Here is a 15,924-nt window from a genome sequence, read left to right as displayed (position 1 = left end):
CTTCCATTTTATACCTCCTATTTCCTCTCTGTGTCTGGCTGGTAACTAACTCCACCTTTTTTTTTCCTGAGTTTTCTCTGTCCCTGGAAGTCCCACCTAATCTTTTCCTGCCAAGCTACTGTACAATCAGCTCTTTTTAAACCAATCACAGTGACGCATCTTCATACAGTGTAAAAATATCCCACAACACAAAAGATACATATTAATTTGAACATATTGTGAGTTGAAAATATATGTAACATGCGTAAACTTTCAAATAACATCATCACTTAGTAACACAGCACACCATAGAATAATGGTTGTTCATACTTACGCTTGTGAGGCTGACTCCATGATATGGCTGACAGCCACTTTGCATCAACATAAGAAAATATGTAACTACCATTCACTAGCTCAGGAGATCTAAACTCAAAATCCTAATGGATATGACTTTTACACCATTATAAAGTCAAAACTCATTAAGTCAAATCATTGTGTGTTAGGAACAATTTGTAATGAATATTTTTCAATTATTTTGCTCCTAGAGATTTTAGTCATCTCTGGAGATTTAGCACTGCACACATAATACCATCTATTAGCTAGATATCTGTAGAATGTAAATTAACAAAACTCTTCAAAGCTAGATCTTTTACATAATAATGTAAGTGACAAAGTAAAACATAAAACAGCAGGCTTCAGTGTTAGTAAAATTTTGAAAACTTCTGCCATATTATTCAACTGGAAATGCCCACAGGGTTGCATGATAATGTTCATGTACTTCCTGCTGCTGACATCTGAGCTTAAAATTGTCAAAATGATCAATTCTGTATTATTTATAATTGCCAGAAAAGTTCAAGCCCAAAATTGAAACTTTTCAAGCTGAATCTCTTTCTAGAATTATTTGAGTTTAGTAATATTTTCTCTGCCCAAAAATCTTAGTAACTGCATTTTCCCATCCCCTCTTTAATTTTGTGGACTCTATCTAATCATACCCATGTCCATGTGACAGAAGTCCCTTCTGCCCCAGCCTGGCTTAACTTTCTAATGGCAGTTGTTACTTCACAAAAACCCAACTGCCATTAGAAAGTTAAGCCTCTTCTCGGTGGTGCCATTCACCATGATTTTGTGATGAGAGCTTCACTTTTGTTGAATTTGAGAGACTACAAAGTTGGCTAGGTCAGGCCAGGAAACTGTGGACTAGAAACTGCTTCTGGTACTCTCAACATTTATTATACATCAAAAAGCGGAAAGGTACCCATTACTTTTATATTTACATGTGAAATACCTTAGCAGCCTTGAGTTTTGAATACTTGATGCAACAGATAGTATTGCAATTTTGGTCACTTATTGAAACCTTTGGGAAGGGGCCTAGCTGGAAGAAAAGTGTCACTGGAAGTAAGCTATTCTTTGAGTATTGGGCCAGGTCTCCAATTGGCTTTCTTTCTCTCTGTGTTGCTTGTCTTCAACAACAATTTGCCCTACTACATGTCTCTGCTGTCATGATGATCTGCCCAAGCACAGACAGCCAAGCATGTGCAGACTGAAATCTCTGAAACTGAGACAAAACATGCAATCCTCCACTTTCTTTTGTTTTTCTCAGCTATTTACCCCAGGGATAAACAATGTAACTAAAACAGCTCTGTATCACAATGCTAAATTAACAAAGATATTTTGTTACACACACACACACACACACACACACACACACACACGTGTTCTTGTGTACAGAAACCTTGGTCTGTAGAGTATTCAATTCTATCCAGAAAAAAATCTGTTTGGTCATGTCAGTGGAACAATTCTTTGTTTCAGGTAGACTTCTCAAAAGAAAGGTGGAAGGAGATAAAGACCCAATTTTCTTCTAGCAACATATCAAAGTGTGAATATAAAACTCACCATGAGTCGCTGTTAGCATTTGACTACAAAACTCACTATTAGTCAACCTTGGTTAGAATTTATATTACCTGGGATAATGATTTACGTGGGGCTTACATTCTTCTTCCTCTTCTTTTTAGTATTGTTCTTGCTTTGACTATCAAAAGTTTGTAGCTAGGAAATTTACTGTCATTGAAGATGAGCTAGTCCAAAAGCTGAAAGACTTGTATCAACAAGACTAGCTGCATTATTCATTCTCCCCCACACGTATACTCAGAATTCCAGAATGAAAGTCACTTCTATTGACATGCTATTAAAGCAATGACTCAAAATTTCCAGCATTCTATTCCATTCAGGCTTTAAATTACAAGGAACTTTTTGTTGGTTTTTCTTACACACCCCTCTCCACTCCAGGAGATATAGGCTGAAACAAGGTGACTTTTCCAACTTTCCTAACAATGTATCTTCCCTTTTGTGATCTGTTCAATACAAGATTAAACCACCATGGTAAGTCTGCTTCCTCCCTGCCCCCGTATATACCAGACTTGTTTTCTTCCTTGTATTGCTTTGTTTTATTGAGATAAAGAATGCTCATTCTCGTCTACTTCAGATCTGCAGACCAATTAGCAGAGATCTACACAAGCTACGGTGTTCTGGATGGAACAGGAATGCAGGCAGTTTGGTCAGTTCCTGGGAAGTCAGCATGATTGAGGTCTCCAGCAGTAAAGGACAGGATTTCCTTCTATGAAAGCTAGACCACTTCCTGAAAAGATCAGCTTGCCCCACAGAGCTCACATTACAGTAACTAGAAAAGCAGGGTGAAATCTCTATAAAAGCCCTGGGACAGATATGACAGGTGGTTGAGTGTGGCTGCTTCAGGGACATGAACAACATGGGACTGAAATTCCAGGGCTCTAGTGGGCAAAGTTGTATCTAGAATGCTGGTGGGGACCAGACAACAGCTTGGTTGGGAAGGAAACAGAGAAGTCTTCTGTCACTCTCCAGCCTAGTGTTTAACTAGAGAACTGTGTTCACTTAAGAGGCAGAACAAATCAGAAGGAAAATGTGGAAAGAGCATACCCTCACCAAGTCTATAGTAAGCACAGTGCCTTTTTCTATTAAAAATTTCTCCTATGTTTTAAGCAAAAGCTGTAAGGTCTAAAAAATCCATTTTATATGAAGATTAATCAATATGGTCTCAAATAGCCAGTTCACACAATGAATTACATTTTCTATTCACTTTACAATGAATTCTTACAGGAATCTATTAGGACTCACAATGCTGTAATATTGGATGCTATGGTAAATGATTTTCTTGGTGGTTTTTCAGTATCCTTTCATCTAAGGTGACATCATCCACAATAGTTTTCATTTTAAAATATGAGAAAACTGAGATTAAAGACTGTCTTTGGTTTGTCCTTATGCATCATAACAAGGTAAGAAAACAACGTTTTCAACCTAGACTTTGACACAGAAAGGTGCTGTGTATTCTTCAACCACTGTTGTGTGTTTTATTCTTCTTTTGTTCTGTGTTTTACTTATTAGATATGGATTTATTCTTAATAAAATTGAAAAACTGATTTTGATTCAAAGCAAAGTAAAGAAAACTGTTAAACTGGCTAATCAAGCACAGCAAAGAACCAACACATGGTTACCTACATCAAAAAGTATTCCACCGCATGCTGTCCACATTCTTGTCTTCAATAGACCATGGAAAGTATTGTCATCTTAGAAGAAGGGTCATTAACATTACCTTCTGGCATCGCCTTGTGTGGAATCATGTGGATTATCAGGGGCTTCACTTTGCTTCATACCATAAAATACTGTAAATAGAATATTAAAATATTTCTAATTATAATAATATTTTATTAATTTTCCTTCATAATGAATATTGCAGTAGTTTATTTAGGTACTGATTCTTCATAAAAAATGTAGTTGACATTTTCTTTTGGCCACCAACTAGCTCTCAAATAAAGACACGGAAACTTATTAATTATGAATACTTAGTCTTAGTTTAAGACTTATTCCACTAGTTCTTTCAACTTAACCTGAAGTGGGATTTCCCGCTCTATGCTGTGATTACCATTAATGAGTAAAGAAACTGCTTTGGGTGTAGCAAGGCAGAACTTAGGTAAGAAGGGAAAGGTAGCTGAATGCTGGAAGAAAGAAGGGTAGAGTCAGGGAGAAACCATTGATCCCCCACTTGAGACAGATGCTAGGAACTTTACCGAATAAGCCATAGCCATGTGGCAATATACAGATTAACAAAAATGGGTTAAATTAATATAAGAGTTAGCCAATAAGAAGCTAGGGTTAATGAGCCAAGCAGCGATTTAATTAATACAGTTTCTGTGTGATTATTTTGGGTCTAAGCTAGCTGGACGGCTGGGAACCAACAAGCGACCTTTCTCCAACATTAACCTGTTTCTATTCATCTACATTTTGTCTTGGAGCTTTTTACTCTTATGTATGTTCTACTTTCCTGCTTCCTCTGTGTCTGGCTGGCTAGCCCCAGCATGCCCCCTGGTGTCTCTTTTTTCCTCCAAGTTTAAATTGCTACTACTACTTCCTCTCCCTGCCAAGAAGTCCCACCTATACCTCCCCTCCTTCCTCACTATTGTCCCTTCAGTTTTTTATTAGATCCATCAAGGGCCTTAGGCAAGCAATGTAAAACAGGAACACATCTTTGTTGTGTGAAGCTGTGGGCCGCTTCTTGCAGCACGGCTCCTGTACCTGCATGGCTAGCTTTGCCCAAAATAATTACACGGAAACTGTATTCTTTTAAACACTGCTTGGCCCATTAGTTCCAGCCTCTTATTGGCTAATTCTCAAATCTTGATTAACCCATTTCTAATAATCTGTGTAGCACCACGAGCTTGTGGCTTACCAGGGAGATTCTTAACCTGCTTCTGTCTCAGAGAGGAGAGGCATGGCACCTGCCTGAGTCGGCTTTCTTTCTCCCAGCATTCTGTTCTGTTTACTCTGCCTATCTAAATTCTGCCCTATCAGGCCAAGCAGTTTTCTTTATTAATTAACCAATGAAAGCAACAGATAGATAAAGACACTCCCACATCACATCTTCTCATAGTTAAACAAATTCAACACATCTTTGTATGGTTAAACAAATCTTCTCCAACATGAAAACAATACCTTTATAAAGAAAATATTTTATTCTATCTGAGAAAACAATCCCCCAGTTCCCCTGATGAGTTTATTAACCACCGAAACTTCAATTATTCGTGAGTTAATGTTTAGTTGCTTCTGAGAAGAACATGCAAGACCTTTAGTGCAAGAAATGAAGGAAGTTCATTACTTTAGGTCAAACACTTACTAAGTAGCAGAAACAATGAACTTCCCTTACTTTGTGTTTAATAAACTTTATGTTTACTGAAGCCTAAGCCTCTTCTAATTATTCCCAATTATATTACCCTGAATGTTGTATTTATAGAAGACCATGAGAGAGTTGCTGCTACCCAAATTAAAGAAGAGAAAACTCCCATTTAGAGATATTCTACTTTTAAAACTACTTAGGGACATTTCAATAATAGAAAAAGAGTCTAGAATTTTGATAATAAGTCATTTAGCTTTGAAACATCAATGGTCCATCTGTGACTTTTAAATAAGTCACATACTTATTATATTATGTGAGCATATACTTTTAGCCTGTAATAAGCATTCTTCTTCAGTAACAATTATTTTCTTTCTTTACCATTCCCAAAGTCATATTTCCTGAGAATGCTCACACAAATGTGAGTGCACATGCACATACACACACACACACACACACACACACACACACAAATAAATGTTACTGATGTTTCTGCCCCACCAGGTCTTACAATCATTTAGTCCCAAATAAACACACAGAAGTCTACATTAATCATAAACTGGCTGGCCTAGTAGCTCAGGCTTATTATTAATTAATTCTTACAACTTACATTAACCCATAATTCTTGTCTGTGTTAGCCACGTGGCTTGGTCCTTTTTCAGTGAGGCAGTCACATCTTGCTTGCTTTGTCTGGCTTCCTCTGTGGCTGAGTGATGACAGCAGACTGACCTTTTCTCTTCCCAGAATTCTCCTGTTTTCATTGCCCCACCTCTATTTCTTTCCTGGTTGCCTTGCCTATACTTCCTGCCTGGCAACTGGCCAATCAGCATTTATTTAAAATATAGCTGACAGCATAGAGACCATTGTCCCACAGACTCAAACACACACACACACACACACACACACACACACACACACCATTTACTTTCTAAATAATCTGAACATTGTGTTGAACAAGGACATAAATAAACTCAAGCAAATGAAAGCTGTGGTGTCACATAAACAAAACCAAGAGTCAGCTGCAATATTATCCATTTAAGCTGTCATTTTGAAATTTTACAGGTTCAGGTATCAAAACATGAGACTTGCAGTCTTTAATGAACTACTGATTTATTCTTTATCCAACCTCCCAGGAGCCAGCTGAGCTACCAAAAAATAGTCTACCAGGGAGGGGGAGGGAAATGGGAGGCGGTGGCGGGGAAGAGACAGAAATCTTTAATAAATAAATAAATTAAAAAAAAAAATAAAAAAAAAAATAGTCTACCAGCCTAAATTTTCAGAAGTAGAGAATCAGAGATGGTGATTTTTCTCCAGTACTCATCCAAAGCATTTTAAAAGTACAAATAAATAATACCCACGGACTTGCTCAGAACATTTTTATCCTAGTAACTCTCTGTAGGAGACAATCCGTAAGAAGCTCCTCTGGGCATGTTCAACATCACAGACCTGACAATACATGGAATGAAAAATGGCAAGCTGACCCTGCAGTTGAAATCGATCTGTGCTGTTAAACTTTGCAGCTGAAAGGCTATTTGTCATTCACATTGACTCTGCAGGGATAGCCTGCTCTCCCAACAGTTCTCAGGTCACTGTGTGATATCCTTTTTCTTTTCTTCCGGTAGGGACACACATCCTGAACTTATAGTCTAGATAGTAAGCAAAAAAAAAAAAAAGAGATATTGCAGAGAGTAAATGGAGTCCAGAGCCTTACATCAGGAATCATAGAGAGATTTCAGGCTGTCAAGATATGCTGATGGCCCTGAAATTCACAGCTTGCTGCCTTTCAACCCAGCTATGGAACAGGGTCATTACAAACATTATCTGGCATTTTCTTCTTTTCACGTAACAGTGGTTGTAATCTAACAGGAACACTTTTATTCATATTAGTAGTCATTGTAGAAGCATTGTGACTTGCTGTCCTTCTGATGGCATAGTGAAGTTCATTATAGCCATCTGAAAAAAAATAACTAGAAAAACAATCAGCCTCCAAAGGTAAGTATCTTGTCAAGAGGACAAATGAAGAATTTTTTGGTCTAAGAGAAAGAATTGATGAGGGCAAGAAAGGAATCTACACTCCAAAGATTTGTCCCCTTAACTACCTAACCAAATTTGAATGATCTCATTTCCATGACTCAAGATTGTCATTCACCCAGTGATATATAAAATGATATCTAAGATCCTTCTTAATTCAGATGATTTAAGATCAACCATTGCACATATATCAGTAAGAAGTAAACAAATCGTATCACGCAGATTATTGCAATTCCATAAAATACATATTGTATGTGTGTTTTTCTTTTCAGTGTTGAATCTTGAGCAGCACTTCATTAAGAAAGTAAATGACATCCCTTTATAGAGTGACAGACATACCCCGCTTTACCCATAACTGTATCTGTTTTGCAGCTCCAATCTTACATCCCACAAAGACCCTTACTGCAGAAAAACCAAGAACACCAGCTACCTAGTGATTCCATTATATCACCACATTAAGCCTGTTGCCCTCTGCCATGTCTCTCTTCTCTTGCAGCGATTACTGCTTCCTTCAATCGGGAATTCTGTTCCCTCCAGCTACTCATTCAATCTCAGCCAAAGTTGGCTTTATGTAAGAAACTGTAGCTTCTGTCATTTAAAGAACCCAGGGGAACTTGGCCAGCTTATTGCCTACCTAGAATCTATTCTTGTGCTAGGTCGGAAATCCTGCTCTAACCTCCAGACCTCTTAGTTACAGCCTTGCTAATTTGCTGTGGTTTTCCTCTGGTTTCCCCATGGGGTATTAATCTATCCTTTGCCCTCCTTGATGAACTCCAGAGTTCTCTGCTTATGAGCTAAACTTCCCACCTATCATGAATGCTCCTGCTCTCCAGACTTCTACAGAACCCACTAAACCAGTATACTTTTAGTAAGCCAAGATCAGATGGAAATGTCCTTTACCCTTTGGGCCCTGAAACTATAGTCAGCTTTGTCTTAATCACTGGTTATTTTCAGTCCTAGATTTTCCCATTAGCTGGAATTGCTAGAAGTTTTAGTGTGAGGTTAGCATCAAAGTCTTCCACTCTGGAATCGAACCCTGTTATCCCAAGCATCACATTTATCAACATTGCCTCCCTCATCTTCAGGTCATCGCTAAAGCTTGTGGTATAGCAGGTAGATTAACAGGCTTATTGCTAAAACTTGTGGTAGATGCTCACGGCCAGGCTCCTCATGCATACACAGGTCAGCTGTCCCCAAGTGTCACTGGAGCACCTCTACAGAAATGACCAACTCAGTAGCAGGGTGAGAGGCTAACCCCCTGAGTCTCTTCAAATGCTTAACAGGCAACTATAAGTTCATGAGTCCTTATTTACATGGATTATATTATTACTTAAAATAGAAAAAATTATCTAGGAGAAACCAGAAGTTTAAACTTCAAATTATGTCTTCAAAGGACATTACCAACAATAATAACAGTAATAATTACTATTATTAATTATCATGATGGCATTACTGCCATTACCATTACCACTGCTACTGTAGTAGAGGGTACTATCACAATGGGAATCCACTTGGTTGTCAATAGATACTATAAATGTCATAGGGTTTCTACTGCTGCTAGGAACCAGCATGAACAGAAAGCTAGCTGGGGAGGAAAGAGTTTATGTGGCTAACACTTCCACACTGCTGCTCATCTCTGCAAGAAATCAGGACAGGAACTCAAACAGGGCAGGATCCTGGAAGCAGGAGCTGATGTAGACGCCATGAAAGGGAGCTCTTTACTGGATTTCTCAGCCTACTTTCTTATGGAACCCAGGACCACCAATGCAGGGAAGGCACCACCTACCAAAGTGGTCTTGGCCCTCCCTCATTGATCACTTCATTGGGAAAATGCCTTATAGCTGGATCTCATGGAGGCATTTGCTTTCTGATGACTCTAGCTTGTGTCAAATGGACAGACAAAACCAGCTTGGAATGTTTGCTCCATTGGTAAAGTACTTACTTGCTATGCACAAATCTTGGTTCCCCCACCTCACAAACTGTGCTTATTAGCTGACCCACCTGTAATCCCAGCACCCAGCATTTGAGAGGTGGAAGCAGAAGGAGCTACTAGTAGTTTGAGGTTACCCTCAACTATATAGCAAATTTGAGGTCAGCTTGGGCTACAAGAGAGTCTGTCAAACAAACAAACAAAAAAAAGGAGTGGGGAAAAAAGGGAGGAGGGAGCAGAGAAGAGCGGATGTAAATCTAACTCATATTTGTCACTAGAACTTACCAGTCCTCAGTAAGAGGCCCAGGAGTAGGCCTTTTATGGAGCTAAGAGTTTCCTTGCCCCTGAGAAAGTTCAGATGGTTGCTATGCTACTACTAAGGGAAAGTCAAGGTCCTCACCCTAGGCTGCATGAACCTTATAAAATAATGCTGTAAAGCCATAAGGAAAAGTCTGACAGCAAGTGTTGCTCACTGGCTCTTCCCAGCAGCTTCTCCAAAAGATGGGAGGCAAGTGTGTCAATAAAGGGAGAAATATTAAATTATGAAGAGCAAAGAGACTTGTACTTGCTACCTCCTGGATAGGAAATGTCACATACATTGGGACATCAGGGGGTAGAGCAGAGGGCAGGGACAGAGCATTGGAGAGGTGAGCGGCCATAAGGCAAGAGGTTAAGAGCAGCTGAGGTCAGAAACTGCGGAAGAAGCAGAATTGGCAAACACACAAGAACAGGGCAGTGGAGCAGAAGGGAGAGACAAAGAGAGCCATCCATATCAGAACAGCAGCCAGCTGAGACAAGGCGAGACTGAACCCTGCGTGCACAAGACAAGGTCAGACTGGGACACGTGGGAGTGGGACAAAGGAGGCATAACAGTGATACAGGTAGGCATTCATGGAAACGGGAAGAGTTGGATTATTTGCTGCTGTGAGCACATTCTCAAAACTTACTAAAGGCATACATTGCTTAGTTATTGTTCTAACATAGCTCGACTGCACATGCCACTTTAACCAGGAAAGTTATGGACTTGCAACACCTCTGTGAAAATGAAGTCTTTAAATATTCAACTTAAGTATTCTCAAGACTTATCCAATCAGCAACAGCTGAGAAAGGGGAAGACCACAGCACTGTGCTCCTCCTGAAAATTTACACTGCCTGAGACTGAGGGGATTTGGCTGAACTCAATATAACTCTACACATCAGCTCTGTCTAATTCCCAGGGTGTGTGACAGAGAACTGGGGCATAACACAGCTTAGTTAGAAATATGTATCTTTCTATGAACAATATAAATGATTTTCTCATCACTCAGGTCACCACCTCCCAACACACACATACATGCATGCACACATACACACACACACACATCAACACATGCACACACACAGAGGGGAGAGAGATACAGAGAGACAAAAAGACAAACAGTCAGACAGACAGACAGAAATAATCACTCTGAGCTAAGGTCAAGTAAGATACATAAATTTGAAATTTTTATACATTACTTGAGTATTTAAAAATAATTTCTTTAAAGTTAAGGCAATAATATGACCTCAGTTTTATCATGAGTGTCAAAAAAGGAAATTAAAAGGGAAAAGAGTAATTGCTACAAATGTAAATTATAATTACCAAAGGTAATATAATCAACATTTAATTTTGATAGTATTGTTATTTTATTTTCCTTTATATTGCTTCAGTTTTTCCTTATGTGTGTTGATTACACACTCTAACAATGATCAGTGTGATATTTCAACACAGTGCAGTATACATTGGAAATGATATAAGGATATGCATACTATTGACATGTATATGCTAAACTATTATTCAACCATTAGCCTGGCGGTGTTGGCGCATGCCTTTAATCCCAGCACTCGGGAGGCAGAGGCAGGCACATCTCTGTGAGTTCGAGGCCAGCCTGGTCTACAAGAGCTAGTCCCAGAACAGGAACCAAAAAGCTATGGAGAAACCCTGTCTCAAAAATCAAAAAGAAAAAAGAAAAAATCCTACCATTTTCATGAAAAATTATGAAACTGGAGGATGTCATATTAAGTAATATAAACCAGACTCAGAAAGAAAACCCTACATGTTCTCTATCACCTGTGGCTCCTTGGACAAGTTCAGACCAAATCTGTATGTCTTTTTGTAAACAGACGTGCATCTATCTTCCAGACTGAACACATTTGCCATCCTGATAAACATGATGAAACACAGAAGAGTCAAAAGGAATTTTGGACATCAGGCTTAGCAGAAATATTATTTATTCAAAGCAATTTTGATGTGGGGTTTACACCAGAAACAACAGCAGAGAAGTTCATGATGTTCCCCAAAGTTCTGAAACACTATAGACCAACTCCTTTATCCATGATCCTTCCCAAAAGAAATATTTTAATCTCCTCTTAGCCTTTAACCTAGCTATCTACCAAGTAAGCATTCTTGCCCAGAGGATTTAAGGTGATGGGCATATGTACAGAAATGTTATTAAAAATATACCTCTGCTTCTGATACTATATAACACTATAATGATGTCTATTTTTTCCAAGGTTTCTTCCTTTGAAGATAAATCCTGAGACCATTGTTATATGCTCTCTTTGCATTTAAGCAAATGGGGAGAGGGAGAGGGAGTTGGGAGCTTTGACGGTTCCCTGCTTTGTCCAGCTTGATTTTATTAAGAAACACCTAGGAAATTAGTAAGGATCATAGTGGGTGTCTGTGATGACTAGAGTCACATAGGTGTATCTCTGGGTATACCTAGAAGTGAATATCCTGATTGCATTAACTTGTATAGAAAGAATTGTCTTGATTATGGGTAAGACCATTCCCATTCCCTGGTAGGGGATCTTGAGACGCTGAGCACACACACACATCTGTTGCTCTTTGTCCTTATTTGTGGATGCAGCTGCTTCAGTCTCCTGCCATCTTGATTTCGCACCATGATGTGTACCATAAACTAAGAGTCACTGTCATCTTCCTCTTCCACTTAAGTTGCTTTAGTCGGGCCATTTTATCACATGAACAGGAAAAGAAACTGAGGCAGGACTTCTGTAAGAGAACTTCTACAGAGAATTGACTGATAGGAAATGCTTGCCCCAATTTTGAAGGCTCCATTCGACAGGTGAGGATTCTGGAAAGAATAAAAAGAAAAAAGGAGAAAGACCTCTAAGGGCCAGCATTCATCTCTTTCTGCTTCCTGATCCACCAAGAAGTGAGCAAATTACCTCATTCTCCCACCATCAAAGACAACTTGATCAGGCCACCATGCTTTCCCCACCATGAGGATTATCTTTCTCCTCAAACTATGAGCCCAAATAAATCCCATTTTCCCTTAAGTTGGTTCTTTCTTGATTTTATTACAACAGTAAGTAAGATAAATAATTTAGGTAAGTTATAAATCTCTGTTAGTTCTAAAATCTTCCTTTCCCGCATCATTTTATCTAGCTGATCATTAAACCTATCTATAAAATTTATTTCCATTCTGACTTTTTCCTCTTTAATTACTATCAGTCTATTCTAAATCCTAAGCTCAAATTTTTCACAGCACTCTTTTAACTGCCTCCTTCTTTTAGTTCTTCATTCACTCTGGCCAACCTTTAGCTGCCACCAAGTGCTCCCCTTAAAGACCACCAACACTAATGGTCCCCTGTTGCTAAATGATTGACATCACATCTCCCAAATCTTAAGTCAAATCACATGCCCAGGAGGCCACATGTTATCACCCTTCACCAAGCATCCTTTTCCTGACTCAGAGAGAACTATCTGTAAGTCTTACCAGCGTGTGATTTTCTTAAAAGTAAGATCATTTTAAAATCACTTTGGAATGATCAGGTGGCTCAAAATTCTGAGGATTACCTTTCTTCCTAAAAGATCTTTCTACTCTATATAAAATTATCTTTGTCTTTGCCAAACTGACAGCAGGGGACATAACATTACCAAGTCTCTACAAGTGCACTAATAGGGTGTGTGCATATGAGGTTTGTTCCATTACATGATCTTTACACTGCTGAGTGCAGCAGACCAAGTGATTCCAAAAGTAAAGGGCCACAAATGGAGTTTTGTATTGTTTGTATTGTATCACAGCTCTGGATGCTGGAATCTAAGGTCAAACTGTCGGCTGGGCCATGCTCCCTCTGAAACTCCTAAGAAAGATCTCATGGCTCTGGTCACTCTTTGTCTTATAGAAATATGAAATGCTTCTCTTACAAGACACTCTCCCATTCCTCCATCCAAATGGTCCCAATTTATATGGCTACCAGCCATAATAGAATAAGGTTTATCCTAATGACCCCTATAGTCGGACTTTCTTTGGACAACCTGCTCCCAAATAATTACACAGAGACTTATTAAGTATGAAAGTTTGGCCTTAGCTTAGGCTTGTTCCCAACTAGATCTTAGAACTTAAATTAACCTGTTTATATTACTATATTTCTGCCTCCTGACTCATTACCTCTCCTCCGCACTTTGCAAGCCATTTCCTCCATGTCTGGCTGGTGAATTCCTCCTTTCTTCTTCCCAGAGTTCCTATCTTTTTCTAAACATCCTGCCTATCTTTTCCTGCCTATCTATTGGATGTTCAGCTCTTTATCAAACCAATCAGAAATTGCCTCAGAACATAGACACCTTCACAGTATACAAAAAGAATATCCCACAACAGACAAAGTTTTAACTTGAATCTTCAATGAAGGCCTTATATTTAATACAGATCACATTCTGAAGTGCTATAAGTTACAGTTCCAATATATCTTTGGATACACACACACACACACACACACACACACACACACATATATATATATATATATATATATATATATATATATATATATATATATTCAACCCATATACTGTACAGGGTTAGAAATACAGTTCAATCAATTGTTTACTTTATAACATAAGAACCTGAGTTCATTTTCTAGAATCAGAACCCACATTAAAAAAAAGAAGGAAAGAAAAAAGAAAAGAAAGAAAATAAAAGGCATGGAGACATGTGCTTGTATCCTGGTATTGAGGAGGTGAGGACGGGCAGATGCCTAGGGTTCACTGGCTATCTACTACAGCCTAATCAAGGAGCTCAAAACCAGTCAGAGACCTTATCTCAAAAAAAAAAAACAATAAGGATATCACCTCAAGTGTGGCACTTGAGATTGATGTCTGACCTATACATATACACCTGCATAGAATAACACAATTATACTTTTGCTACAACTCAGAACAGTACACTTAAAATATGTGCACTGTTTTATATATAAATTATCTTCATTAAAGTTATTGTTAGAAAAGTTGAGCAGATATATATTAGAAAAAGCAGACCATAATATGCTCTCCTGTGACTACCGTAGTGCCCTACAAAGATGTTTTCTTCATTCTTTTTAACTGTGCTACATCTTGGATGTTCTCAGGAAAAGATATTATTTGTCCCAGCCATTGTCATACATGACAGTTCTTCTGGAATGATGTTCACATCTGAAGCCACTTGAGTTCCCAACAAGAATTGAATCTTTTTTGGAACACAGGACGGTCAATCCAGTTAAGATGACATAATGCAGTAGAGAGAAAAGAGACAATGTCAGGGACAGCACAGTATTTTAAGCCACTCCACTTTGGCTTAAAATTTGGCTGATAAGTCAAGCACAATGTTGGAGAGGAAACCTTGGAGTAGGTGGTTGGAAACACCGTAAATCCAGGAACTTAGAATGCAAAGGCGTTTTAAAGGCCAGTGAGTTCCTTTTCAGGGGCTCGAGAAGGTCAGGGGCTTCGCTCAAGACCACACTAAAATGGGGACTAAACACCCCACTTCCTGACACCTGATTCATGTTCTGGTCACTCTCAGCTCTTGTGGCTAGGCACTTCAGACAATTCAGAAAGAGAGAACAATTGAAACTGGTCACCAGAGAAAGGGAGGGACAGAACTTCAGATCTGACGATGTCAAATCTTCTTTCTTTATTGGAGAAAAATGAAAAGGCAAAGAGTGAGCTGCATAGAGACAGAATAAATCGTGCTCCTCATACTTGGAGCTACTTTCATCACTAATACGATTCTTCAAGAAATTTGTCATGTTCAGTTGTGTGAAAACTTAGAAAACCCAGATTTTTGTCTTACATTGTTTTCAAAGTTTAATTTAAATATATTTGTAAGAGTGCGTGTATTTAATTAAGATATAATCATCTTTGCCTTTCCTTATAAAAACATTTCCTTAGATTTAAGCCTAGAAAACAATGCCATAGCGTTCTAATAAAACAAAGTAAAATATATCTTATTTGCCTCATTTAGTAATATGTTTAACATTAAAGTTATAGTCTTGGCCTCCTCTCAAAGTAATTAACAACCTGAAGATCTAGTCATTTGTAATATGGCCATTGTATAGCTAGTATATACACAAAATACTTGTATTTGTTCTTTTTTGTAAGTGATTCAAGACAGAGTTTCTTCCAATCTGTGTAGTTCTAGCTGTCCTGGAACTAGCTCTTGTAGACCAGGCTGGACTCAAACTCACAAAGGTCCACCTGTCTCTCCCTCCCAAATGCTGGTATTAAAGGTGAGTGCCACCACCATCTGGCTATATTCAATTAATTTGTAAGAAATAAGGTTTTATAAAGTATTTGTTTCAGATATGGCTTGAAACCATATAGTTTGAGAAATAAAAATATAACATGACTTATCTTTTCTGTTTACTTATCAGAAAGTTCTGTTTACTTAGACCCTAACTCTTAGAAGAAAAAAAAAAACAATTCCAGGCCAGCTCTCAAATGTTCATCACTGCAAAATATCTTCTTGAACGAATGTCCTCAGTTCATTTA

Source organism: Microtus pennsylvanicus, chromosome 1 (genome assembly GCF_037038515.1).
Source record: "Microtus pennsylvanicus isolate mMicPen1 chromosome 1, mMicPen1.hap1, whole genome shotgun sequence".
Classification (NCBI taxonomy): domain Eukaryota; kingdom Metazoa; phylum Chordata; class Mammalia; order Rodentia; family Cricetidae; genus Microtus; species Microtus pennsylvanicus.
This window is presented reverse-complemented; position numbering follows the sequence as displayed.